The sequence below is a fragment of the Aythya ferina genome, assembly GCF_964211825.1.
Source record: "Aythya ferina genome assembly, chromosome: 7".
Classification (NCBI taxonomy): Eukaryota; Metazoa; Chordata; class Aves; order Anseriformes; family Anatidae; genus Aythya; species Aythya ferina.
In genome coordinates, this window is record NC_140302.1 from 9170411 (window position 1) to 9196731 (window position 26321).

Below are 26321 nucleotides of genomic sequence, written 5' to 3' on the forward strand. Positions count from 1 at the left end.
AGGGGGCTGGGAACTGCTTGTACAATGTAGGAATCTGTTTCTGCAGGGTGGCTGGGAGCTGTTTGTACAACTTTGGGGCCAGCATCTGGGGGTGGCTGGGAGCTGCCTGTACACTGTAGGGGCCTGTGTTTGGGGGGGCTTGGGGGCCTCCCTCAGGGCGGGGGGGAGGGTTGGGAGCTGCTTGTATAGGGTCGGGGGCCTGCCTTGCAGGGGTTGGGAGCTGCTTGTAGAATTTGGGGTCCTGTGTCTGGGGGGGGGGGTTGGGGGCTGTGTCTCAGGGGTGTTGGGAACTGGTTGTACACCTTTGGGTCCTGTCTCTGGGGGGGAGCTACTTGTACACTTTTGGGGTCTGTATTTGAGGGAGGTTGGGAGCTGCTTGTGCACTTTTGGACCTATGTTTAGGGGGGTTGGGAGCTGCTCATGCATTCTAGGTGCCTCCCTTTTGAGAGGGGTTGGGGCCTGCATCTGTGGGTGGTTGGGAGCTGCTTGTACACTATAGGGGCCTGGGTCTTGAAGGGGGGTCTGGGCTGTTTATACACCTTTGTGGCCTGTGTTTGGGGGGAGGGTGCCTGTGCCTGGGGGAGTTGGGAGGTGCTTGTTCACTCTAGGAGCCTCCATTTGGGGGTCTTTGGGGCCTCCCTTTTGTTATAAGTTGCCCCCTTAATTAATTTTCAGAGAGCATTGCATTAATAATAGAAAGGAATTTATTGAGTAAGCAACAGCAAGCAAAACAGCGCTGGGCGGCCGGGGAGTCTCGGCTCCGCCAACGGCGCGCACCTCACCCCCCCCACGGTCCCTTTTTATATCTTGGTGATTTCAGGATTACGCAGCACATCCTGGTGTATTCTGCGACTGCGCGCACTGTTGCTAGGGGGTCGTCTCTGTCCCTCTGGTGGTCGTGAAGATGAAGGCCGTAGTCTTCCTCCGCGTTGTGGTTCAACTTCTTTTTTTATTTGGTCATGTTGGCCCAGCGTGAGACAGGAATGCAGGATGTTGATACTCTAGTTTAGCAACTTATCAGGAGATGGTTACATGAACTTTGCAGCAGTGTCTTTGAACAAAAGAGGCAACTGAGATGCAGAAGGAGAGAAGGGGAGGGGGTTCTCTTTTTTGTTACATTAAGCAAAAGAATTTTCATAGTGTCTAGCCAAGTATTATACATCTTACTTCAGCAGGGAGCTTTTGCAACTCCTGCTCCTCAAACGGAACTCCTTGTTTTATAATACAAAAGACAATGAACAAACATTTATTGTGTATTACAATCCCTCCTTTTTCTTTTAGTTACTCATTTTGTTCATTGAATCTCTGCAATGCCTGGCTACTAAGAACTAATGTTTCCTTGATTCCTTTGTTGGTACTTATTGGCTCGTATTTGGCATGTATGAGCATTAGATGTGCCGCTTCTAAATGTCCCTTTACAATCGCAATCAATTTATTAAAAATACATGGTCCAAAAGTTAGTGCTATTATTAATAACAAGAAAGGTCCTGTTATTGTTGATAATAAAGTAGTAAGCCAAGGTGAATAATTAAACCAAGATTCGTACCAGCTCTGTCAGGCTTCATTCTCCCGTTTCCTTTTTTTTTTTTTCAACCCTTCCCTGGGTCTTGCCATTGTATCTCTTACCACTCCAGTGTGATCAGCATACACACAGCACTCCTCTTTCAGGGCTGCACACAGCCCACCCTGTTGTAAAAAAAAAATAAAACCAAATCTAATCCCCTACGATTTTGTAATACTACCTCTGAAAGTGACCTGATAGATTTTCCAGGGCCGAGATGGATTGTTCAGTTTGTGTCAGGTCCTCGTCCACAGCAATGTGTAAGGAAGTAAATTCTTGATTTTGTTTAACCAACGAGGCTACCCCGGTCCCCACTCCAGCTCCTCCCAGGATTATTAGGGTGGCCGAAGTTAGAGCTGTGAATGGTTCCCGTCTTTCCAGATGGTAACTTGCCACTGTGTGCTGGGTATACATACAATCCTCAGGGTGGTATAGAATCCTTGGTATAATTATCACCTGAGCTCATAGGGCTGCTGAGGGTTGGCACTGTAGTATTTTCCGCAGGCTGGATTCCCTGGACACTTTCTGACAATACCTCATTTGGTCCTACTGCCTATCAGCATCCTCCTTTTTATTAGTATGAGTCCTCCCCTATCTGTTCCGTGTTCGTAAAATCTGACATTTTTCCTAGTACCCAGCTAGTATCGTCCAAGTTTGTTATATTTATATATAGAACCTTGCAAATTTCTTCATTTCCATGGAAGGTTCCTGTATACCCTATACCATGCCCTTGCCACCTGTAACGAGGATCCACTTGTCAATTACAATCTTGCGGCCCATATCCCACTTGTAAGAATTTATTCCGACCAGCCCCGAGTGTCCAGTCCGTATCAATGGTTTCACACCCCCAGTATGCACAATAATATGCGTTTGGATAATTACAGTACACCTTTCCTGGGTTAGAACTTGGGCAGAAATAAAATCCTGATCGGTTAAAGCATGGCTGCACTGACGCCAGGTCACATAATGTGATGCGGAAACTGGGAGCACCCGCTGTCGTTGTTTGCTGGATGATGAATTGATCCTCCCATCTGATTAAGCTCCATTTAAAAGGCTGGTGGGGATGCGCAGACCCATAGCTGACCAAAACGATGATACTGACTCCCATGTATCGTAGGAGGTGGTCGGAGCCCATCTAAATTGTCGGCCCCTCCGTCCCCCACCGTTTTCACTTCTCTGCCTCGCTTGTCAGTTTGGTTGCAGCGAACTACAAGGTATCGGTTCTTCTTGGCAGCAGCAGTGTTCTTCAGGGGAACCTACTAGGGAGCCTTCGAAACAGGGCCTCCTCCCCTTCCCACGATACACAGATAATACACAATACTTATCGAGTCCGTCTTAGCGTCAGCTTCAAGTCGTCAGGGCCTGGAGCTGCCTCCCATTTACGTTCCCGGATTGGTCCTTTCACTCGGCCGGCATGCGTCCATCCTTTCTCCGCAGTTCGAATAGCCGTTTCTGTGGTAAGCAAAACAACATAGGGGCCTTCCCCATAGTGGTGTTAAAAAAGTCTCTTTCCAAGTCTTAATTAGAATTGAGGGTGATCAAGTGGCAATTCCGAGTCATAGGGCATACCATATAGCATTTCAAAAGGAGAAATTCCTATATCAGTTCTGGGCTGCGTCCATATGTTTAACAGTGCAAGGGGTAAGCATTTTACCCAAGAAGCCTTAGTTTCCAGCACAAGTTTTCTTAGCTGTTTCTTAATTTCACCATTCATTTGCTCTACCTTTCCAGAAGAGGAGGGGTGCCAAGGGCTGTGAAAATCCCACTCAATCTCTAAGGCCTGCTTTAATCCTTGCAGTAAAGCTTTACACCCATTCAGTCAGGTGGTCAATTAGGCCAAACAAGTAACTCAGTAAAGTCTACCTGTATACTTTGGAAAGGTCAAAGCCCTGGCTCCCGTCCCGCTCTAGATAGGTTACAGAAGACCTTTTTATTTACCTTTTGACATATAGTACATCCTCTGCATGTGTGCTTCCCTAAAGTATATATTGCTACACAGACATGCTTTCTTAGAACAACATCACACATTGCTTGCACCTCCCAATGATTCTTCTGATGTAAAACAGTTAATATTTGCCTCATTATCACTTTATTCAGCATTTCTCTCCCATCAGGGAGTATCGATTTTCCTTAAAATGATCCACATATTTGTAACATTAATACCTCCTTGGGAGGTTGTAATTGCCCCAAAATCTTTTTTAGAATTTACCCAAATAGATAGGTGGCCCTGTAAACCCCTGAGGTAAAATTGTCCACCTATATTGTTGCTTCCGCCCCCATTTCAGGGTCTTTCCAGTCAGAGGTGAATATACATGTACATTTGCTCTCAGGGCCAGAGAGCACTCCATTAATAACACTGTTATTCCAGTCTAACAATTTACTAGTTGAATGCCCAATTTAGTCATCAAATCTCTTCCCAACAAGTTAGTTTCTGCCTTGGATACATACAATAATTGCCCCGTGATCATTTTATCCCCTAGTCTCAGCTTGGTATCCCCCAAAAGTGGCACTGTTATCCCAGTCCCTTCTATCCCCATCACATTTAGGGTTTCATTAGTTAATTTAATCCCTGATACTTTACAAGTCAATAATGACTTAGCTGCCCCAGTGTATTGGGTTTGATGGCAAGGTTCGGGGGGTGTGAGGGGTGTGGGGGTGCGAAACTGCAGTGGCAGCCCCCGTGAAAAAAAAAAAAACACAAAACAAAGCAAAACAAAACAAAAACAGAAACCTCCCCGTGGTAGATAAGGGACAATTTCATCTGGCCCTAAAGGGGCCCACTGCTGCCCAGAGCCAAGCCATAGCAACACAGTCCATGCCTCTGTGAGAGCACATCCACAAAAACAAACAAACAAAGAAACAAACAAAAACCTGCTGCTCAACAGCGGCTGGGAGAGCGAGAAACCCCCCCGCAGACACCAAAGTCAGTGCAGAAGGAGGGGGAGGAGGCGCTCCAGGCGCTGGAGCCGAAGCCCCCCTGCGGCCGCTGGAGAGGCCCCTGGTGGAGCAGGCTGTTCCCCCTCCCCGATGCTTGGGAAACTGAACAAACACCACAGCAAATATGCAAATATACCAAAACTTCTAGACTGTTACTTAGATAATGCCTACATCACCTTTCCCTGCTCATTCAACTTTGAATACCTTTAACACTTTCAACAAACCTTTTAACACTTCCTTTATCTTTCCCTAGCCTTTACTTTTCTAATGCCGACATCAAAGGCTCAGTCAGGGCCAACTTAATTCCGTACGTTTTCCCTCCAAGATGCAGAAACAACATCAATATACAACATTTCATCCTGTTTTCCTTCTTTCCACAAAAACAACATTGACTGTAATATGGTGTTATAATTAGTAGTTCCATTTAGGGGCCACTCCGCTCCATCCTCTAGTTTATAAAGTGGCCACCACTGATTACAATATTTGATAAGGGTTCTTTTACTTTCTGTACCCTCTCACCCCACTATATCCCTCCAATACATCCTAGGAGGCTTTTCCTCGGGATTTCTTTGCTTTGAACTTTTCCTATTGTAATCTACAGTGGTTAATATTCCACCGTTTTCCTAGAAGCTCTTTACTAGTCAATCCCAATCCCTCCAAAATCCACAATATACAGATACACAAGTAAAAACAGACCACTGTAAATTAACTGCCTGTAGACAATTACACTGGGGACATTTAAACCTGATGAGCCGATAATATGCCTGGGCAAATTTTGTTCCCTTAGACATACACCTCAATGGCAGTTCTTATATTTACATATTTACATATTAACATATGTATAAAAGAACACTTTAACAAAAATGCCCGGGCTTTTATATATACAATATACAATGTACAGTTATTATTCCAGTTAGAATTATTCCTCAGCAGCTGCAAACATTATGTCAGTTGGCATTAAAGATCGCTTACCCTCCTCCTGTCTCTTTCTTAAAATCTCAGACGTCCCCGGAGTTAATGGGGACTGCCACATATTCCTAGTCACTGGGCCCTGAGTGCTAGAATCAGAGTTGTTATTGGCATCTCCTTGGGGTTGCAGATAAAGAAGCCCGGGAGTCAGAGGGGCTGCAGGTGGGGGTGGTGGAATATAGGGAGGCAGTGGGGCTGGGATCTCTAATTCTCAGTTTTTCTTGTGCCTCCCATCCCCTCCTTTTTCTTTTAGAGGATATAAATTGGCTCGAGTTTCTGAGCTGATCCACAAATGTGCATATTCACTTTCTTCCAAACTAAAAGGTTCTTTTGAGTTTACATAAATATTTAGGGCCTGGCAAACCCAATCTTCAAAGGACACAAATACGGGCCAGTAAAGGTGGTCTCCTCGAATCTGTTTACCACCCCAAACTTCAACACAATAATGTATCATTTTTACTTTATTCCTTCCCCGCCTAAAAGGGGAATCCTGCCAATTTTTAATCATTAATCCTGGGGTAACCTAACATCAGACGTTACCCCACCCATGGGACCAGAAGGCTTACTCTTCTTCTGTCCCATCTTCTGGAGCGCCTTCACACACACACAAATCGCTTCCCCCTTTTCGTGGCCCAGTCCCTTGCGGGATGTGGGAACCGCACTACCGAGGGGTCCGCACTCGCTTCGTCCGCAATTGGACGTCTCACAACGACACGCTCCAGGATACCCAACCCCAACCGAACGGATCACCGGCCTATACTTACTCACTCCTGAGTCTTCGTTCAGTCTTCGTGCACAAAGATTACTAGGGGTTGCCGGCTTTATTTGCTTGCTGCCGAATTTAGAGTTCGTCGGTGAAGGATTTGAATGAAAGCAGTCCTAGCGAAGGCCGCTGAAATCAGCGGGGCGCCCCCTCCGAAGGTCTTTCAATCAGATTGCCTTCATCCGAGTCACGGCACCAAATTTGTTATAAGTTGCCCCCTTAATTAATTTTCAGAGAGCATTGCATTAATAATAGAAAGGAATTTATTGAGTAAGCAACAGCAAGCAAAACAGCGCTGGGCGGCCGGGGAGTCTCGGCTCCGCCAACGGCGCACACCTCACCCTCCCCACGGTCCCTTTTTATATCTTGGTGATTTCAGGATTACGCAGCACATCCTGGTGTATTCTGCGACTGCGCGCACTGTTGCTAGGGGGTCGTCTCTGTCCCTCTGGTGGTCGTGAAGATGAAGGCCGTAGTCTTCCTCCGCGTTGTGGTTCAACTTCTTTTTTTATTTGGTCATGTTGGCCCAGCGTGAGACAGGAATGCAGGATGTTGATACACTAGTTTAGCAACTTATCAGGAGATGGTTACATGAACTTTGCAGCAGTGTCTTTGAACAAAAGAGGCAACTGAGATGCAGAAGGAGAGAAGGGGAGGGGGTTCTCTTTTTTGTTACATTAAGCAAAAGAATTTTCATAGTGTCTAGCCAAGTATTATACATCTTACTTCAGCAGGGAGCTTTTGCAACTCCTGCTCCTCAAACAGAACTCCTTGTTTTATAATACAAAAGACAATGAACAAACATTTATTGTGTATTACAAGAAGGGTTATGGTAAGGGTTACGGTAAGGGTTAGGTAATGCAGTGTACAACCTGGGACGTCACACGCAGAGCTGCCTCTGGCAAGGTGAGTGAGGAACAGATGTAGCAGTTGTTGTGTTGTAGGTCTCACTGTTCCTCTAAGCATCCCCTCTTTGTCTTTTAGAGGTGTTGTAGCTGTTTGAAGAGGGTAGATTGAAGCATCTGCCTCGGGGGCTGGTAAGCGGCAGAGGTAAGGGAGCAGATGAGAGTAACTTACCTACTTGTGCTGTGTCTTTGGATGCTGCATAGGCCTATGCATTTCTTTTTCTTTCACAGGTGTCTCGCACAGGCTCCAAGGAGCAAACTGCACTGGTCATGAGCTGGGTTGGAGCAGAACGACCAAGTAGCACAAGGTGACTATGAAAGGTGTCCGTCTTGCTTTGCAGGTGCCGTGGCAGGCTCTCCACAGAAGTGACTAAGGATATGAGATAAGGCCAGAGAGCGACAAGGAGCGGCACGTGCAGGGATGGTTTTGAAGCACTGCGGTGGCTTACTCTTCTGTTCATCAGGTGCCACAGGCAAGGTGGGTTGTAACATCAGTCGTTATATTTGCATGAAAGCAGTTCACTTGAATGCCACAGTGCATCTGAGTAGGGTGTTCTAGCAGAAAAAGCTTGTCTGGCACAGCGGTGCCTGATGGCAGTGTGTTTCCTCAGGTGAAGTGGTGCCTGAAGCCCCATCCTATCTAGCCTGCACACAATTATCTGAGAATGAAAGCTGCTTTCCAGTAATTCAGAAAGCCAAGTTACATCTCAGCCTTGTGCATCTCGGGCTTTTGGGCCTGTCTGTAACATTTGGCACCAGCACTAATACTTTTCTTGGCATATGTTTAGCGTTTGAGGCCTGTGTCTGGGATTTGGGCCCTGTCTCGAACCACTGGGGCTTTGTCCTGGGTTTTGGAGCCTGCCTCCAGAGTTCAGGGCCTGTGATTAGGCTTTTGGGGTCTGTGTCTGGGGGCCGGTATCTGGGGACAAGAGGGGAGCTGCTTGTAGACCCTTGGGGCCAGCATTGAGGGGGTTGGGAGCTGACTGTACACCTTTGGGGCCTGCTTCTGGGTGCAGGGGGGGTTGAGACCTGCGTCTGGGGAAGGGGTGGGAGCTCTTTGTATTCCTTTGGAGCCTGTGTCGGGGGGGGAGGGGGGGGGGGGGGGGTAGAGGGGGGGCGGTTGGGGGTGGGTGGGAGGGGGAAGGGGAGGGTTGGTTGGGAGCTGCTTGTACACTGTTGGAGCCTGGGTTGAGGGAGGAGGTTTGGAGCTGCTTCTACACCTTTGGGGCTGGCATCGGGGGTAGGGGGTTGGGTGCTGGTTGTAGGGGCCTGTGTTTGGGGGCGGGGCTTGGGGCCTGCGTCTGGGGGGGGGGTGGGAGCTGTTTGTACAACTTTGGGGCCAGCATCTGGGGGTGGCTGGGAGCTGCCTGTACACTGTAGGGGCCTGTGTTTTGGGGGGCTTTGATTCAAAGATCGAAGCCGAAATTCCTTTAAGTGGTATATTCTTTATTGCAGCGCTGGATGCACGGGGGATCTCTCCACCTATCGTGCATACTCAAAGCAGAAAGCAGTCTTGAATTTATACAATCAATCTATCAATATTCTACAAGCACCTATACATATGCATTACCTATCCCCGCCTTCCCTCGCTTCTCATGCTAATTAGTCTTTTGGCACCTTGCGCCTGCGTAGAGCCTTCCAAGAATTGTGGGCAGGGGTCTTTGGGACGTGGGCAGGGGTCTTTGGGAGGAAGACCCCGAGTCTTCCTCACAGTGTACTTTTCACCTTTGGTCAGGAATCTGCTGAATTGGCATGTTTCTTAATTGCAAGAGCTGGTTGTTGCTAATTCTCCCGTTTGTTGTATCTTTATAATGAATTCCAATGTCCAGTTTCGAGATTTATAGTCCTTACATTCGTTTCTCTGTCCGTCTGCCGCTTCCTTATCATGAGTTCCAGTGTCTTGTTTCGAGATATACAGTCCATGTCTGGGGATTGTCCTTGCCTCCCCAATACCTCCCCAATACCTCCTTAATCAATCCCCCCTTTTCTTTTCCCATGCAAATTCTTTTGCATCAGATACTTTCATTATTTACAGTAACACAACAAAGCAGGCATCTAAACAACATGCACACAAATATTCCTAACACTACTAATACGATTAGAGCAATGAATCAATGAATACTTGTTTCAACCATTGGAAATTGGGCAACCAGGAGGTTAACTTATTCCATATTTCACTAAAACTCCATGAAAGATCATCTTTACTGATCTCATGTAGGATCCTTGTCTGCTTCCATATTTCTTCCAGGTCGGTAGAGATCCTTCCACTCTGATCTACATATATACAACAACTTGTGTTTATTACTGTACAGACTCCCCCTTGAGTGGCCAGTAACAAGTCTGGGGTCATCCGATTTTGTAATACTACCTGTGATAAACTAGATATCTCTTCTTGTTGAGCCTTTATAGCATACAGAATTTTGTTTTCTAACTTCTCTATAATTGCAGAAATATTAACTATTGCCTTTTCCAATTCACTCACTCCTAACCATGTGATAAACCATCACACAAAACTATGAAAAGCGGTGTGTCTCTCTACCAATGTATTGTTAATTTTTCATCTGATTCTCCGGATATGATTTCTCAAGTAACCTCGAGGCACTACATCATGTACTGTCATATTGGGGACTACTGCTCCAAGAGTGCAAGTTCCCTTCCAATTCTCAGGCAAGACCTTACGGGCTGTATCATTGCATAGCCAATACCACCCTTTTCCTTCTGGAACCGTCCAGCTGGTTGAATTTGCCCAGCCGCTAGTCGTACTAATATCCATTGTTCAATTACAAGATGTCTGATTTCCCACATAAGTAGTATCCGTATTTATACAATGCTGTTTTCCTATACCCTTAGGCGGGTTACACCTTTGTACACATACATAATAGGATTCTAACGGCATGAAGCTACTCACTTCTAGTTCCAAAACTTCTTAATATTTTCAACCCCAAGATGTGTTTTCCCACAAATTAGTCCAAGATAAGTTTGCAGGCAAGGGAATCCCGATTAACGATACACCCTTATTCCCATGCTGTGGCAGATGGGTGCATACCCAACAGTTCGTCTTATTAGTTACTTGAGAAATTGTTTGTATTAAGGTCAGGTGTAAGTTCTCATCCCAAGTTGCCCACCCCGAATCCGAGAACCGCACCCCTGCAATCATTAGGATCTGGAAAACCGTAATTTTGTTGGTCCAATTGGAGTGGTGGTCTATATCCTCGCCGGGACCTTCTTCACCCTTGAATTGTGGATCCAAGCTGCTTGCTTCTTAATCTTAATGGCGGTGTGTGTTGTCAGTAATACTTGGTATGGTCCCATCCACTTTCCTTCCATTTTTCCTGTAGGGGTTGTCCTGAAAAAGTCTTTATATATATATATAATTCCCGAGCTTAAAGGGGTGGATTGGTTGATCCAACCCTCTAGCCCTGGTCCCTAAAACAAATGTATGTACTTTATTTAATTGTTTCTGAAGTTCAGTTATATAAGCATATAAATATTCTGATCCTAACTGCGTTAGGTCCTCTCCACTAAATAGAAATTGCTATGGCCTTCCATATAAGATTTTGAAGGGACTCAAATTCCCTTTTATTCTAGGTTTAACTCTAATTCCAAGTAATGCTAAAGGGAGGGATTGAGGCCATGACAAATTAGCTTCTTATCCAATTTTAGCTATTTATTATTTAATTAAATGGTTCATTTTTTCTACCTGTCCACTTGCCTGTGGTCTATAAGGAGTATGCAGTTGCCAATCTATCTTTAGAATCTTACTTATCTGTTCTACCACTTGTGCACAAAAATGTGAAACTCTATCAGAAGACATTGCTACTGGAATCCCAAAGCATGGTATTATTTCATTTAACAAGACTTTAACCACTTCTCTTGCTTTGTTTGTTCGACAGGGAAAGGCTTCAGGCCTTCCTGAAAACGTGTCAGTCAGAACCAGTAATAATGATATCCCCCTTTTCTAGGGAGTTCTGAAAAATCAATTTGCCACTGTTGCCCCGAATAATTTCCTTTACCGATTATTCCAAATTTTATTCTATTCTTGGTATTGGGGTTATTGTGTAAGCAAATGCTACATTGTTGAGTTACTTGTTTTATCATATCGTCCCACTAATGTCTGACTCAGGCTCTTATGCAGTGTGCCAGCTCCCCAATGCGTTTTATTGTGTTCTGTAAGAACTATGGGCCATGTCAAACTAGAGGGTATTACTATGTGGTTATCTTTTAAATATACTCATCCATCTGGTTTCATTTTACCTTTCAAATCTTCAATTAATTTTAAGTCTTCTTTTGTATAATTTGGATATAGTTTGGATTTTACCGTCTGGTATCAAAGACAATGCCTTCACCTCAGTTATTTCAGCTGCCTGCTTAGCCTCTGCCAATCGATTTCCAATTTCAAAATCGGTGTTCCCCTTTTGGTGTCCCTGACAATGCATGATAGCTACCTTTTCTGGTTGTTTTACAGCCTCTAACAATTTTAAAATTTCTTCAGCATACTTTGTGTTTTCACTGAGCGGTCAGCAATCCATGTTCTTTCCAAATTGCTCCATGAGCATGTACCACGCCGAATGTATATTTAGAATCTGTCCAAATATTTACCCTTTTTCCCGCTGCCAGTTCCAATGCTCTCGTGAGAGCAACTATCTCTGCCTTTTGAGCTGATGTTCCAGGGGGTAAAGGCTTAGACTCGATTACCTGCTGAGTAGTTGTTATAGCATATCCAGCTTTACGTTGTCTTTGCATAACAAAACTGCTCCCATCCGTGAACCAAGTTTCTTCCGCATCTTCCATGGGCTCCTCCTTAAGGTCTGGTCGGCTGGAATACACAGTCTCTATAGTTTCTAAACAATCGTGAATCACAGGCTGTGCCGGAGCATCACTAAGAAAAGAGGCTAGATTCACAATATTAGTTATCACAATTTCCACGTTGTCCTGTTCTACCAATATTGCTTGATATTTCAAAATCATCAATTCTTGTTTAAGTTGTTTAAAGACTTTTTGTGCTTCTCCAGTCCAGACTAACTTTGACTGGTTAATCTTTATCAATTCACATAGAGGCTTTACCAATAGTCCATAATTATAAATCCAAAGGCGACACCAACCTGTCATTCCTAAAAAGGTTTGTAGCTCCTTTACCATTTGAGGTTCTGGAGTCCGGCAAATGACTTCCTTATGTTCAGTTCCTAGTTCTCGTTGTCCTTCCGAAATTTCAAATCCCAGATAGGTCACACTTTGTTGAGCCAGCTGGACTTTCTGTCAAGAGACTTGATATCCATTTAAACCCAGAAAATTAAGACGACTTATAGTCCATTGAATACAACTCCCTTTAGTCTCAGTAGCTATTAAGAGATCATCTACATATTGTAACAAAGCACCTTCAGTGTCCGGAGGCATCCATGTTTCGAGTTCCCTTGCTAATTGGTTTCCAAAAATAGTGGGGCTATTCTTGAATCCTTGAGGTAGTAATGTCTACGTAAGCTGCGTCTTTCTGCCTGAATCGGGATTTTCCCATTCAAAGGCAAATAGGTTTTGGCTTTCTGTGGCTAAGCCTAGGCAGAAGAAGGCGTCTTTTAAATCCAGTACGGTAAACCAGACTTGACTATTCTTTAATTTAGTCAGCAAAGTATAAGGGTTTGCCACTACTGGATGTATATCCTCAGTGATTTTATTTATGGCCCTCAAATCCTGAACTAGCCTATAGCTTTTTCATCTGCCTTTTTAATTGGCAATATGGGTGTATTGTATTCTGATTCGCATTCAATCAATAATCCATACTGTAAAAATTTATTAATTATCTCTTTAATTCCTTTCCTATCTTCTATCCTCAAAGGATATTACTTAACCTTAACGGGTTTCTGTCCTGGCTTTAATTTAATAATTATTAAGGTCACATTTTTAGCTCTTTCAGGGGTTTCAGTAGCCCAAACTCCTGGACATACTTGATCTGTGATCTCTAAAGGTATTTCACTTTTAGGGTCAGTTTGTATTAGTGCCAAGCTTAACACATTTGTTAGTTGTTCTTCTCCTATACTTAATTCCATTTTCCCTTTTTCAAAGACAATTTCTGCTCCTACTTGCTCTAATAAATCTCTACCTAAGAGTGCCCATGAGGAGCTAGGCATATATAAAAATCTGTGTATGCCCCATTGTTTCCCTAACTTGTACTTCAAAGGTTCACAAAAATAAGCCTTTTCGGTTACACCTTGTCCTGGTTCCAGTTAGAACAGAGTTAATTTTCTTCCTAGTAGCTGGTGGAATGCTGTGTTTTGGCTTAGGATGAGAAGAGTGCTGATAACACCCCGATGTTTTAATTGTTGCAGAGCAGTGCTTATACCAAGCCAAGGACATCTCAGCCTTTTGCCCTGTCCTGCCAACAGGCAGGCTGGGGGTGCAGTAAGAGCTGGGAGGGGACAGACCCAGGACAGGTGACCCAAACTAGCCAAAGGGGTATTCCATACCATCTGACGTCATGCTAAACAATATATAGGGGTGGCTAGCCGGGGGAGGGGGCCGGACTGCTCGGGGTTCAGCTGGGCATCGGTCAGCAGGTGGTGAGCAATTGCATTGTGCATCACTTGTTTGTACATATTATTAGTAGTGGTACTATTATCATCATTGTATTATTATTATTATTATTATTATTATTATTATTTTGTCTTATTAAACTGTCTTTATCTCAGCTCACGGGCTTCACTTTCCATTTCTCTCCCCCGTCCCAGAGAGGGAGGGGGAGGGTGAGCGAACAGCTGCGTGGTGTTTAGCTGCCGGCCGGGTTAAACCACGACACACCTTTTACCCTAACATAATAATTCTGTGAAGGCATTAATGCTTGATTTAGAACTGAATACGTTGCCCCATATCAATAAGAAATTTCACTTCCATTCCTCCCCTAGCTTCATTATAACCAGTGGAGGATCCGCTAGGGTAGGTTCCCCAGGTCCCCATTATTCCTGTTGAAATCAGGGGTTGATTACCCTAGGAAAAGGCTAGTCAATTTGTCCTCCGAAGCCAGGTCCAAACCGTTTTGTTTTATTTATTTATTTATTTATTTTCATTACATTTCAGAGTTGGTCTAAAAATTCCATAGGGGTTTCTTTTAGACCTTGATGGAAGCATATTCTCAATTCCCAATTCATCCAGGTTTTAGTATTTACTTTTTAGTATTTTACTTTTAGTATAACCGTTCATAATTTTCAGGATGATTCGGGTCTTAGCGGGGGTCGGTCAGGGGAATGCAATTGTCCACAGTTCCCTGAGCGGTCCCATCGGCAATCTGAGCTCGCACATGAACTCAGGTTGTTTTAAGAGTTAACTGCTTTTCTGTTTCTGTGACAACTCTCTCGGACCCATCATGGTCCCTTTGCCCTACAGGGCTAACACCCGTGATTTTAAGATCTCTGCCTCGGGCAGAGGCAGAACTATTAACATTCCTACATCCTCTTTCCCTGCTCATTCAACTTCAAACACCTTTAACACTTTCAACAACCCTTTTAACACTTCCTTTATCTTTCTCCAGCCTGTACTTCTCTAATGCCATCATCAAAGGCTCAGTCAGGGGCCAACTTAATTCCGTACCTTTTCCCACCAAGATGCTGAAACATCAGTATACAACATTTCATCCTGTTCTGCTTCTCAAGAAACAACATTAACTGTAGCAAAATATTATAGTTTAAAGTTCCATTTAGGGGCCACTTTTCTCCACATTCCAGCTTATAAAGCGGCCACCACTGATTACGATATTTTATCAATGTTTTCCTGTTCACACTTCCACCGGCAGATCCTCCAATATCCTTCCAGTGACTTAAAACACATCCTAACACACTTTTCTTTAAAATTTCACTGCTTGTTTGCCCCCCCATTTTCCAGTTTACACTTTCAGAATACACATGTTACTTGCAAAAGCGTATCACAAAACGTATCACTCACAAAAACATGGGCACGCATTATCTTTCAGTAGAGATGTCACAAAACTACTATTACCAGCAATATTGCCAAAATCACAATAACAATAGTCAGAGTCAAATTCCACATGCGATAAGTCAGAAAACCGAACTGTGTAACACCGTAACGATATCTTTCTTACAACAATGCCAGGAACCTACTATTACCACCAGGAAAATAGCCAAAATCGCAGTAACAATAACCAAAGTTAAATACCATACTCCATGAGTCAGAAAACCGAAATAGACAACACAATTCCAGATGGACCTTAAAGCGAGCTCTTTCCTTAAGGTCCCCAAATATACTTATGGTGCTTACCACAAAGTATATACCAAACACTGCCTCGCAGAAGATCACCTTCTGACTTACAGACAGTTCCAGATACAGATGGACCCCAAGGTCCCCAGATATACTTGTGGTACTAACCACAAAGTAAATACCAAATACTGTCCTGCAGAAGTCACCTTCCGACTTACTGGACAGTCCCAGATGACCGGTCTACCAGAAAACCAAACCAGAATAAAGAATATACTCACTTACAATGATGGGGTCCTTGTCTGCCTCCGCAGTGATCCAGTGAGTCGAGGAGTCCCTCCGGGAAATCCCGGGGGTACCCTAGGGAGTCCTGTCCCCAGCGGGTCCTGCGGTCCGGCAGAGAGGTCGTCCCGTCTGGGGTGCCAGATTAATTCAAAGATCGAAGCCGAAATTCCTTTAAGTGGTATATTCTTTATTGCAGCGCTGGATGCACGGGGGATCTCTCCACCTATCGTGCATACCTAAAGCGGAAAGCAGTCTTGAATTTATACAATCAATCTATCAATGTTCTACAAGCACCTATACATATGCATTACCTATCCCCGCCTTCCCTCGCTTCTCATGCTAATTAGCCTTTTGGCACCTTGCGCCTGCGTAGAGCCTTCCAAGAATTGTGGGCAGGGGTCTTTGGGACGTGGGCAGGGGTCTTTGGGAGGAAGACCCCGAGTCTTCCTCACAGTGTACTTTTCACCTTTGGTCAGGAATCTGCTGAATTGGCATGTTTCTTAATTGCGAGAGCTGGTTGTTGCCAATTCTTCCGTTTGTTGTATCTTTATAATGAATTCCAATGTCCAGTTTTGAGATTTACAGTCCTTACGTTTGTTTCTCTGTCCGTCTGCCACTTCCTTATCATGAGTTTCAGTGTCTTGTTTCGAGATATACAGTCCATGTCTGGGGATTGTCCTTGCCGCCCCAATGCCTCCCCAATACCTCCTTAATCACCCTTACCCTTATTGTAACCCTTACCATTACTCTTACCCTTACACTTACCCTTATACTTACACTTACCCCAAACCTTACACTTACCCCAAACCTTACACTTACCATATAACATACCCTAACACATACTTGTACCCTTAACCTTACCGTTACCCTTACACTTACCCTTACTCTATCCGTTGCCCTTAGCCTAAATCTAAACCTTACCTTTACCCTTATTCTAAAACTTACCCTTACCATTACCCGTATACTTACTCTTAGACTTACCCTAAACCTTACCCCAGCCATTACCCTGACCCTTACATTAACCCTAAACCGTATCCTAAACCTTACACTTACTCTTAACCTTACCCTAATACTTTCCCTTTCTTATCCGTCACCCTAACCCTAAAATTAACCCTAACCATTACCCTAACACTTACCCTTACCCTAACCCTAACTCTAGCCCTTAGCGTGACCCGTACCCTTAAACTTACACTTACCCTTATACTAACCCTATCCCTTACCCTTACCATAAGGAATACCCTAACACATATTTGTACCCTTAACGTTACCTTTACCGTTACCCTTAGCTTTATCCGTTACGCTTACCATTAACATAAACCTTACCCTTACCATAAGCCATACAACAACACATACATGTACACTTACGCTTACACTTCCCCTAAGGGGCAGGGTAAGGGCTGGAGTAAGGTTTAGGGTTAGGGTAAGGTTAAGGGTAAGGGTTAGGGTAAGGGTAATGTTAAATGTAACAGTAAGTGTAAGGATAAGTGTTAGGGGAAGGGTAAGAGTAAGGGTATGAGTAATGGTAAGTTTGAGGGTAAAGGAAGAGGTTAATTGTGAGGTTTAGATTTAGCCTAAAGGTAAGTGTAGCAGATAGGGTAAGGGTTACGGTAAGGGTAAGCGTTAGGATAAGGTTAAGGTTTAGGCTTACGGTAAGGGTAAGGGTAATTGTACGAGTAATTGTTAGGGTAAGTGTAAGCGTAAGTGAACATGTAAGTGTTTTTCTATGGCTTATGGTAAGGGTAAGGTTAAGAGTAAGGTTTATGTTAATGGTAAGCATAAGGGTAACGGATAGAGTAAGGGTAAGGGTAACAGTATGGTTAAGGGTACAAGTATGTGTTAGGGTATGGGCTATGGTCAGGGTAAGGGTTAGGGTAAGTGTCAGGGTACGGGTAAGTGTAGGGCTACGGGTCAGTGTAAGGGTTAGAGTAAGGGTTAGGGTTAGGGTAACTGTTAGGGTAATGGTTAGGGTTAATTTTAGGGTTAGGGTGAGGGAAAGGTAAGGGTAAGTAGTAGGTTAAGGTTAAGGGTAAGGTTAAGGTTAAGAGTAAGTGTAAGGTTTAGGGTACGGTTTAGGGTTAATGTAAGGGTCAGGGTAAGGATAGGGTTAAGATATAGGGTAAGGGTAAGAGTAAGTGTACGGGTAATGGTAAGGGTAAGTGTTAGGGTTAGGGTAACGGTAAGGGTAAGGTTTAGATTTAGGCTAAGGGTAAGTGTAGCAGAAAGGGTAAGGGTTACGGTAAGGGTAAGTGTTAGGAGAAGTGTATGGTTTAGGGTTACGTTAAGGGTAAGGGTAATGGTATGGGTAAGGGCAAGGGTAAGGGTAAGGGTAAGGTTAAGGGTAAGGGTAATTGTACGAGTAATTGCTAGGGTAAGTGTATGTTAGGTGTGTTAGGGTATGGTAGGGTAAGTGTATGGTAGTGTGTTAGGGTATGTTATATGATAAGTGTAAGGTTTAGGGTAAGTGTAAGGGTAAGGGTAAGGGTAAGGTACGGGTCAGGGTAAGGGATAGAGTAAGGTTTAGGGTTAGGTTTAGTGTAAGGGTACGTGTTAGAGTAATGGTTAGGGTTAATTTTAGGGTTAGGGTGACGGATAAGAAAGGGAAAGTATTAGGTTAAGCTTAAGGGTAAGCTTAAGGTTAAGAGTAAGTGTAAGGTTTAGGGCAAGGGTTGGGGTTAATGTAAGGGTCAGCGTAAGGGTTGGGGTAAGATTTAGGGTTAGGTTAAGGTTAAGTGTTAGTTTAAGGATAAGTTGTATGGATAAGGATAAGTGTAAGGGATAGGGTAAGGGTAAGTGTTAGGGTAAGGGTAAGCTTAATGGTAACGGGAAGTGTAAGGGTAAGGGTTAGGGTAAGGGTAAGAGTAAGGGTATGTGTAAGGGTATGGGTCGTTGCAAGGGTTTGAGTAAGGGTTAGGGTTAGGGTAACTGTTAGGGTAATGGTTAGGGTTAATTTTAGGCTTAGGGTGAGGGAAACGTAAGGGTAAGTATTAGGTTACAGCTAAGGTTAAGGTTAAGAGCAAGTCTAAGGTTTAGGGTAAGGGTAAGGGTTAATGTAAGGGTCAGGGTAAGGGCTGGAGTAAGGTTTAGGGTTAGGTTAAGGTTAAGTGTTAGTTTAAGGATAAGTTGTATGGATAAGGATAAGTGTAAGGGATAGGGTAAGGGTAAGTGTTAGGGTAAGGGTAAGGTTAATGGTAACGGTAAGTGTAAGGGTAAGGGTTAGGGTAAGGGTAAGAGTAAGGGTATGGGTAATGGTAAGGGTGAGGTTTAGGCTAAGGGTAAGTGTAAGGTTTAGATTTAGGCTAAGGGTAGGTGTAGCAGAAAGGGTAAGGGTTACAATAAGTGTAAGTGTTAGGATAAGGGTAAGGTTGAGGGTTAGGTTAAGGGTAAGAGTAATGGTTTGGTAAGGATAAGGATAAGGTTAGGGATATGGTTTAGTGGAGGGCTGTCAGCGTTAGGTTGGAGGTTGGACTCGATGACCTTGAGGTCTCTTCCAACCTAGAAAATTCTGTGATTCTGTGTGATTCTGTGGTAAGGGTACGGGTCAGGGTAAGGGTTAGGGTTAGGTTTAGGGTAATTGTTAGGGTAATGATTAGGGTTAATTTTAGGGTTAGGGTGAGGGAAATGTAAGGGTTAGTATTAGGTTAAGGGTAAGGTTAAGGATAGGAGTAAGTTTAAGTTTTAGGGTAAGTGTTCGGGTTAATGTAAGCGTCAGGATAAGGGTTCAGGTAAGGTTTAGGATTAGGGTTAGGTTAAGGGTAAGGTTTAGGGTAAGGATAAAGGTATGGATAAGGATAAGTGGAAGTGATAGGGTAAGGGTAAGTGTTAGGGTAAGTGTTAGGGTAAGGGTAATGTTAAAGGTAACAGTAAGTGTAAGGATAAGGGTTAGGATAAGGGTAAGAGAAAGGGCATGGGTAATGGTAAGATTGAGGGTAAGGGTAAGTGTAAGTGTAAGGTTTAGATTTAGGCTAAGTGCAAGTGTAGCAAAAAGGGTAAGGGTTAGGATAAGGGTAAGGTTTAGGGTTAGATTAAGGGTAACCGTAATGTTATGGGTAAGGCTAAGGGTAAGGGTAAGGGTAAGGCTAAGGGTAAGGGTAAGGGTAAGTGTAATTTTAGGAGTAATTGCAAGGGTAAATGTAAGCTTAAGTGTACTTGTAAGTGTTGCTGTATGGCTTATGGTAAGGGTAAGGTTAAGGGTAAGGTTTATGTTAAGGGTAAGCATAAGGGTAACGGGTAGAGTAAGGGTAAGTGTAACGGTAAGTTTAAGGGTAGAAGTATGAGTTAGGTTATGGGCTATGGTAAGGGTAAGTGTTAGGGTAAGTGTAATGATAAGGTAAGTGTACAAGTCAGGTTAATGTTTAGAGTTAGGATTAGGGTTAGGGTAAGGGTAAGTGTTAGGGTAATGGTTAGGGTTAATTTCAGGGTTAGGGTGACGGATAAGAAAGCGTAAGTATTAGGTTAAGGGTAAGGGTAAGGTTAAGGTTAAGAGTAAGTGTAAGGTTTAGGGAAGGGTTAGGGTTAATGTAAGGATCAGGGTAAGGGTTTAGGTAAGGGTAAGGGTTAGGTTCAGGATAAGTGTTAGGGTAAGGGTAAGTTAATGGTAACCTTAAGTGTAAAGCTAAGGGTTAGGGTAAGGTTAAGAATAAGGGTATGGATAATGGTAAGGGTGAGGGTTACGGTAAGGGTACGTGTAAGGTTTAGATTTAGGCTAAGGGAAAGTGTAGCAGAAAGGGTAAGGGTTACGGTAAGGGTAAGTGTTAGGATAAGAGTAAGGTTAAGGGTTAGGTTAAGGGTAAGGGTAATGGTTTGGTAAGGGGAAGTGTAAGGGTAAGGGTAATTGTACGAATAATTGCTAGGGTAAGTGTAAGCGTAAGTGAACATGTAAGTGTTTTTCTATGGCTTATGTTAAGGGTAAGGTTAAGAGTAAGGTTTATGTTAATGGTAAGCGTAAGGGTAACTGATAGAGTAAAGGTAAGAGTAACAGTAAGGTTAAGGGTAGAAGTATGTGTTAGGGTATGAGCTATGGGAAGGGTAAGGGTAAGGGTATGTGTAAGGGTAATGGTTAGGGTTAATTTTAGTGTTAGGTTTAGGGAAAGGTAAGGGTAAGCATTAGGTTATAGCTAAGGTTAAGGTTAAGAATAAGTGTAAGGTTTAGGGTAAGGGTTAGGGTTAATGTAAGGGTGTAAGGGCTGGGTAAGGTTTAGGTTAAAGGTAAAAGTAAGTATAATGGTAAGGGTAAGGGTGAGGGTTAGGGTTATGGTTAGATTTAGGTAAGGTGAGGGTTAGGGTAAGGTTTAGAATTAGGCAAAGGATAAGTGTAGCAGAAAGGGTAAGGTTTAGTATAAGGGTAAATGTTAGGATAAGGGTAAGGTTTAGGGGTAGGTTAATGGTAAGGTTAAGGGTAATTGTACGAGTAATTGCTAGGGTAAGTGTAAGCGTAAGTGAACATGTAAGTGTTTTTCTATGGCTTATGGTAAGGGTAAGGTTAAGAGTAAGGTTTATGTTAATGGTAAGCATAAGGGTAACGGATAGAGTAAGGGTAAGGGTAACAGTATGGTTAAGGGTACAAGTATGTGTTAGGGTATGGGCTATGGTCAGGGTAAGGGTTAGGGTAAGTGTCAGGGTACGGGTAAGTGTAGGGCTACGGGTCAGTGTAAGGGTTAGAGTAAGGGTTAGGGTTAGGGTAACTGTTAGGGTAATGGTTAGGGTTAATTTTAGGGTTAGGGTTAGGGAAAGGTAAGGGTAAGTAGTAGGTTAAGGTTAAGGGTAAGGTTAAGGTTAAGAGTAAGTGTAAGGTTTAGGGTACGGTTTAGGGTTAATGTAAGGGTCAGGGTAAGGATAGGGTTAAGATATAGGGTAAGGGTAAGAGTAAGTGTACGGGTAATGGTAAGGGTAAGTGTTAGGGTTAGGGTAACGGTAAGGGTAAGGTTTAGATTTAGGCTAAGGGTAAGTATAGCAGAAAGGGTAAGGGTTACGGTAAGGGTAAGTGTTAGGAGAAGTGTATGGTTTAGGGTTACGTTACGTGTAAGGGTAATGGTATGGGCAAGGGCAAGGGCAAGGGTAAGGGTAAGGTTAAGGGTAAGGGTAATTGTACGAGTAATTGCTAGGGTAAGTGTAAGCTTAAGCGTACTTGTAAGTGTTGTATGGTTTTGGTAAAGGTAAGGTTTATGTTAAGGGTAAGCATAAGTGTAACGGATAAAGTAAGGGTAAGTGTAAGGGTAACGGTAAGGTTAAGGGTACAAGTATGTGTTAGGGTATGTTATATGGTAAGTGTAAGGTTTAGGGTAAGGGTAAGGGTAAGGGTAAGGGTAAGGGTAAGGGTAAGGGTAAGGGTAAGGGTAAGGGTAAGGGTAAGGGTAAGGGTAAGGGTAAGGGTAAGGGTAAGGGTAAGGGTAAGGGTAAGGGTAAGGGTAAGGTACGGGTCAGGTAAGGGATAGAGTAAGGTTTAGGGTTAGGTTTAGTGTAAGGGTACGTGTTAGGGTAATGGTTAGGGTTAATTTTAGGGTTAGGGTGACGGATAAGAAAGGGTAAGTATTAGGTTAAGGTTAAGGGTAGGCTTAAGGTTAAGAGTAAGTGTAAGGTTTAGGGTAAGGGTTAGGGTTAATGTAAGGGTCAGCGTTGGGGTAAGATTTAGGGTTAGGGTTAGGTTAAGGATAAGTGTTAGTTTAAGGATAAGTTGTATGAATAAGGATAAGTGTAAGGGATAGGGTAAGGGTAAGGGTTAGGGTAAGGGTAAAGGGGGAAGGGGAGGGTTGGTTGGGAGCTGCTTGTACACTGTTGGAGCCTGGGTTGAGGGAGGAGGTTTGGAGCTGCTTCTACACCTTTGGGGCTGGCATCGGGGGTAGGGGGTTGGGTGCTGGTTGTAGGGGCCTGTGTTTGGGGGCGGGGCTTGGGGCCTGCGTCTGGGGGGGGGTGGGAGCTGCTTGTACACCTTTGGGGCCTGCATCTCTGGGGGGTCAGGGCCTGTGTCTAGGGGGCTGGGAACTGCTTGTACAATGTAGGAATCTGTTTCTGCAGGGTGGCTGGGAGCTGTTTGTACAACTTTGGGGCCAGCATCTGGGGGTGGCTGGGAGCTGCCTGTACACTGTAGGGGCCTGTGTTTGGGGGGGCTTGGGGGCCTCCCTCGGGGCGGGGGGGGAGGGTTGGGAGCTGCTTGTATAGGGTCGGGGGCCTGCCTTGCAGGGGTTGGGAGCTGCTTGTAGAATTTGGGGCCCTGTGTCTGGGGGGGGGGGTTGGGGGCTGTGTCTCAGGGGTGTTGGGAACTGGTTGTACACCTTTGGGTCCTGTCTCTGGGGGTGAGCTACTTGTACACTTTTGGGGTCTGTATTTGAGGGGGGTTGGGAGCTGCTTGTGCACTTTTGGACCTATGTTTAGGGGGGTTGGGAGCTGCTCATGCATTCTAGGTGCCTCCCTTTTGAGAGGGGTTGGGGCCTGCATCTGTGGGTGGTTGGGAGCTGCTTGTACACTATAGGGGCCTGGGTCTTGAAGGGGGGTCTGGGCTGTTTATACACCTTTGTGGCCTGTGTTTGGGGGGGGGGGGGTGCCTGTGCCTGGGGGAGTTGGGAGGTGCTTGTTCACTCTAGGAGCCTCCATTTGGGGGTCTTTGGGGCCTCCCTTTGAGGGGGAGGGAGTTGGGAGTTGGTTGTACACCTCCGCATCCCATGTCTTGAGGGGGGGGGGGCTGGGACCGTTCTCTGAAGAGGCGGGTTGTGAGCTGCTTGTACACCTGTGTCGGGGGGGAGGGTGGGGGGGTGAGGGGGGGGCGGGGGGCGGGCCCGGGTCTTGGGCCAGTGTCTGTGTGGAGTCCAGTTCTTGGGAGGGGGTGGTGGGGTAGGAGCTGCTTGTGGGCAGTTGGGGTCTGCATCTGGGTGTGGTTGGTGCCTGCTTCTGTTGGCAGTTTGGGGCCTGCTTGTAGACTTCTGCAGCCTGGGTTTGGAGGCTTTTCTGTAACGTTTGGGGTCTGCATTTTTGCTTTGGGATGCATCTTGAGCTTTTGAGGCCTAGCTGTAGCATTTGGGGCCTGCATCTGGGGCTTTTCTGTAGCGTTTTGGTTGCGTATTTGTGATTTGGGGCCTGTATCCAGGGTTTTGCCTTTTTTGTAGTTTCCATCTTTGTGTGTGTGTGTTTCGTTATTGGTTGTCTGGGGTTAGGGGCAGTTTGGGGTTTGGATTAAGGTCAGTGTCATTAGCGTTAGGGGGTTGATAATAAGGGTTAGGGTTGTGGTTAGAGTTGTTAGGTTTAAGGGGAATAAGGCTTTCAGGGTAAGGGGATCAAGGTTGTGGGAATAAAAATGTTGTTTTTGCGCAGTTACATCCTGTAGAGGGAAGGAAGGTGGTATTGAGATACGCTTGCAGCGATAAGACAGCTTAACAGTGTGAAATGAGTTCATCTGATTCGTGTCAATATGGAACAATGCTAGGGCCGCATGATATGATGAAATGTGACCTTCTGTCTTACGTACCCTTGTATAACCACACGTCTGAGAAAACCACAGTGGTTAATATATATATAGTTCTTGTATCTTGCAAAGGAATGGTCCAGCAATTCGGGTCAATAGGGGATAAGAGAACAAAGGGGTTTCAGAATAACTGCTAACTATTACAACTGTTGCATGGGACACTATGCAAGTGTCTGCCATCCAGCCAAGATGGACAAAGGAGAAGGACAAGAGAAAAGCCTGGGAGGAAGACTACGAGCCTTCAGTACGAGCGGCCCCCAGAGGGACCACCGGAGACTGATAACGCATGCAGCAGTGGGAGGGTTTGGATTCTGGGAACTAATTAGAATAACCCTGCCTTTTGTAGAAGTAGTAATGAATATGTATTAGCCTAGCAGCATAAAAACCAGCCGCCGATGTAACTTGTGTGCGTCTTGGTGGAGCAGAGACTCCTGGTGCACCCAGCGCTGCTTGCTTACCTCTATTCATTTAATAAATTGTAAATTTCAATTGCAATCCGATTTGGGACCCAGTCATTTATTACAACTGGGGGCTCGTCCGGGAGGGCTTTGGTTCCTGATTTCTGGTTTGATCGCGGAGAGGCACCCCCACCATTTGGTGGCTGCTGTTTGAGTCAGGTCGGAACTAATGGCATCTTGAACCTGAATAAAGGTAAGCAAAGTTTCTGATTTTTTTTTTCAGCTCCCTTACCAGCCGCAGCACTATATTTTGCCCATAATTCTGACTGTGAAGATCCGAATGAAGATGATGGAGTCGTAAGCATTTAAAGCGTATATCGTTCGGTTGGGTGGGGTTCGGTTGCCTGTGTGTGTAAGAGTGTGACTGAGATGGAACTTAGTTCCGAAGCGATTGTGGAGGTCTTCTAACCGCGGTTCCAATCTCCCGCGAGGGACTTGGCCGGTGAAGGACCGAAGCTGTGTATGGAATTGGTAGGCACCCTCCTGCTTGTGGGACACCCGCCATTGTAATCTCGAATAATAATGCTACCGTACTGAGATCCTCGACTCAGCCTATGCTATTTGCTACAGATTGATTCAGGGTTTTAAGGTTTCAGGGATTGGGCACTAGGGTTTGGGTTTCAGGGTAAGGGGTTTCAGGGTTTATGTTTAGGATTTTAAGGTTTTTAGGGTTGGAGTTTTAACGGTTAGGATTTTAAGGATTTGGGGGTTAGGGTTTTCAGGGTTTCAGGGTTAGCGTGTTAGGGTATTAGAGTTTTTTGGGTTGTAGTGTTGATACGTTTTTTAGGGTTAGAGTCTTAGGGTTTTATTTTTGGTCAGTTATTTACGGTTAGGGTTTTAAGATCTTTTTTTTTTTTTTTTTTTTTTTTTTCAGGTTAGGTTCTCCAGGGCCAGGGTATCCTAATTTTGGGGGTTTGGATTTTGAGCATCTTAATTGTTGGGGTTAGGCTTTTGTGTGCCCTAATCTTTTGGGATAGGCTTTTAAGCATCCTAAGTTTTTGGGAAAGGGTTTTGAGCATCTTAATGTTTTTGGGTTTGGGTTTTGAGCGTCCTAATGTTTTTGGGTTAGGGCTTTGAGCGTCCTGATATTTTTGGGTCAGGGGTTGGAGGGTCCTAAGCTTTCGGGATAGGGTTTGGAGCGTCCAAAGTTTTCCGGATAGGGTTTGGAGCATCTTAATATTTCCAGGATAGGGTTTGGAGCGTCCTAAATTTTCAGGATAGGGTTTGGAGCATCTTAATGTTTTGGGTTTGCGTTTTGAGTATCCAAAGTTATTGGGTTTGTGTTTTGAGCGTCCTAAGTTTTTGGGCTAGGGCTTTGAGCATCCTAACTGATATAGTATAAACTCATTTTAGGATAGAATAAAGCTTGTGGTTTGATATTGTATAAACTTACTTTAGGATAGAATAAAACCTGTGATTAAAAGTTAGCAAGGACAAAGTAAACAACATTTTGTTATCCGTAGACCTTCTGTTACGTTTAAGCATTTTTGTTATTTGAAAACACCCCATTATCCGTTAACACTCAGTCAGGCTGAGACTTGAGATAACTTGAGTCAACTGTCTGTTCTGTCCTGTTAACTGAGACATCCTGTTATCCGCCGACCCCCAGTTAAACCGAAAGACAACTCAGCATTTTTACAGCCTGGAAAACAACCGATTAAGAAAGTGCATTACGAGGAAGACCTATGGCCTTCCTCCCAAAGACCACTACCCACATCCTGGAGACCCTGGCCCACAATTCTTGGAAGGCTTTGCGCAAGCGCAAGGACTGATAAGCTAATTAGCATACGAAGCG

The 26321-nt window shown here is 44.5% G+C and overlaps 2 long non-coding RNA genes across 2 annotated transcripts in view; both read left to right on the forward strand.

Moving 5' to 3' along the window:
* Nucleotides 1-26321, forward strand: part of LOC311439514 — a 131729-nt gene that overhangs the window by 87219 nt on the left and 18189 nt on the right. Inside the window, exon 6 of the long non-coding RNA XR_014694773.1 lies at nucleotides 1067-7136. This is a non-coding gene — a long non-coding RNA (uncharacterized lncRNA). The remainder of the gene's footprint in view (nucleotides 1-1066; nucleotides 7137-26321) is intronic.
* On the forward strand, nucleotides 22393-24563 carry LOC311439527. The gene is made up of 2 exons (XR_014694792.1): nucleotides 22393-22451; nucleotides 24239-24563. It is a non-coding gene; the product is annotated as an uncharacterized lncRNA (long non-coding RNA).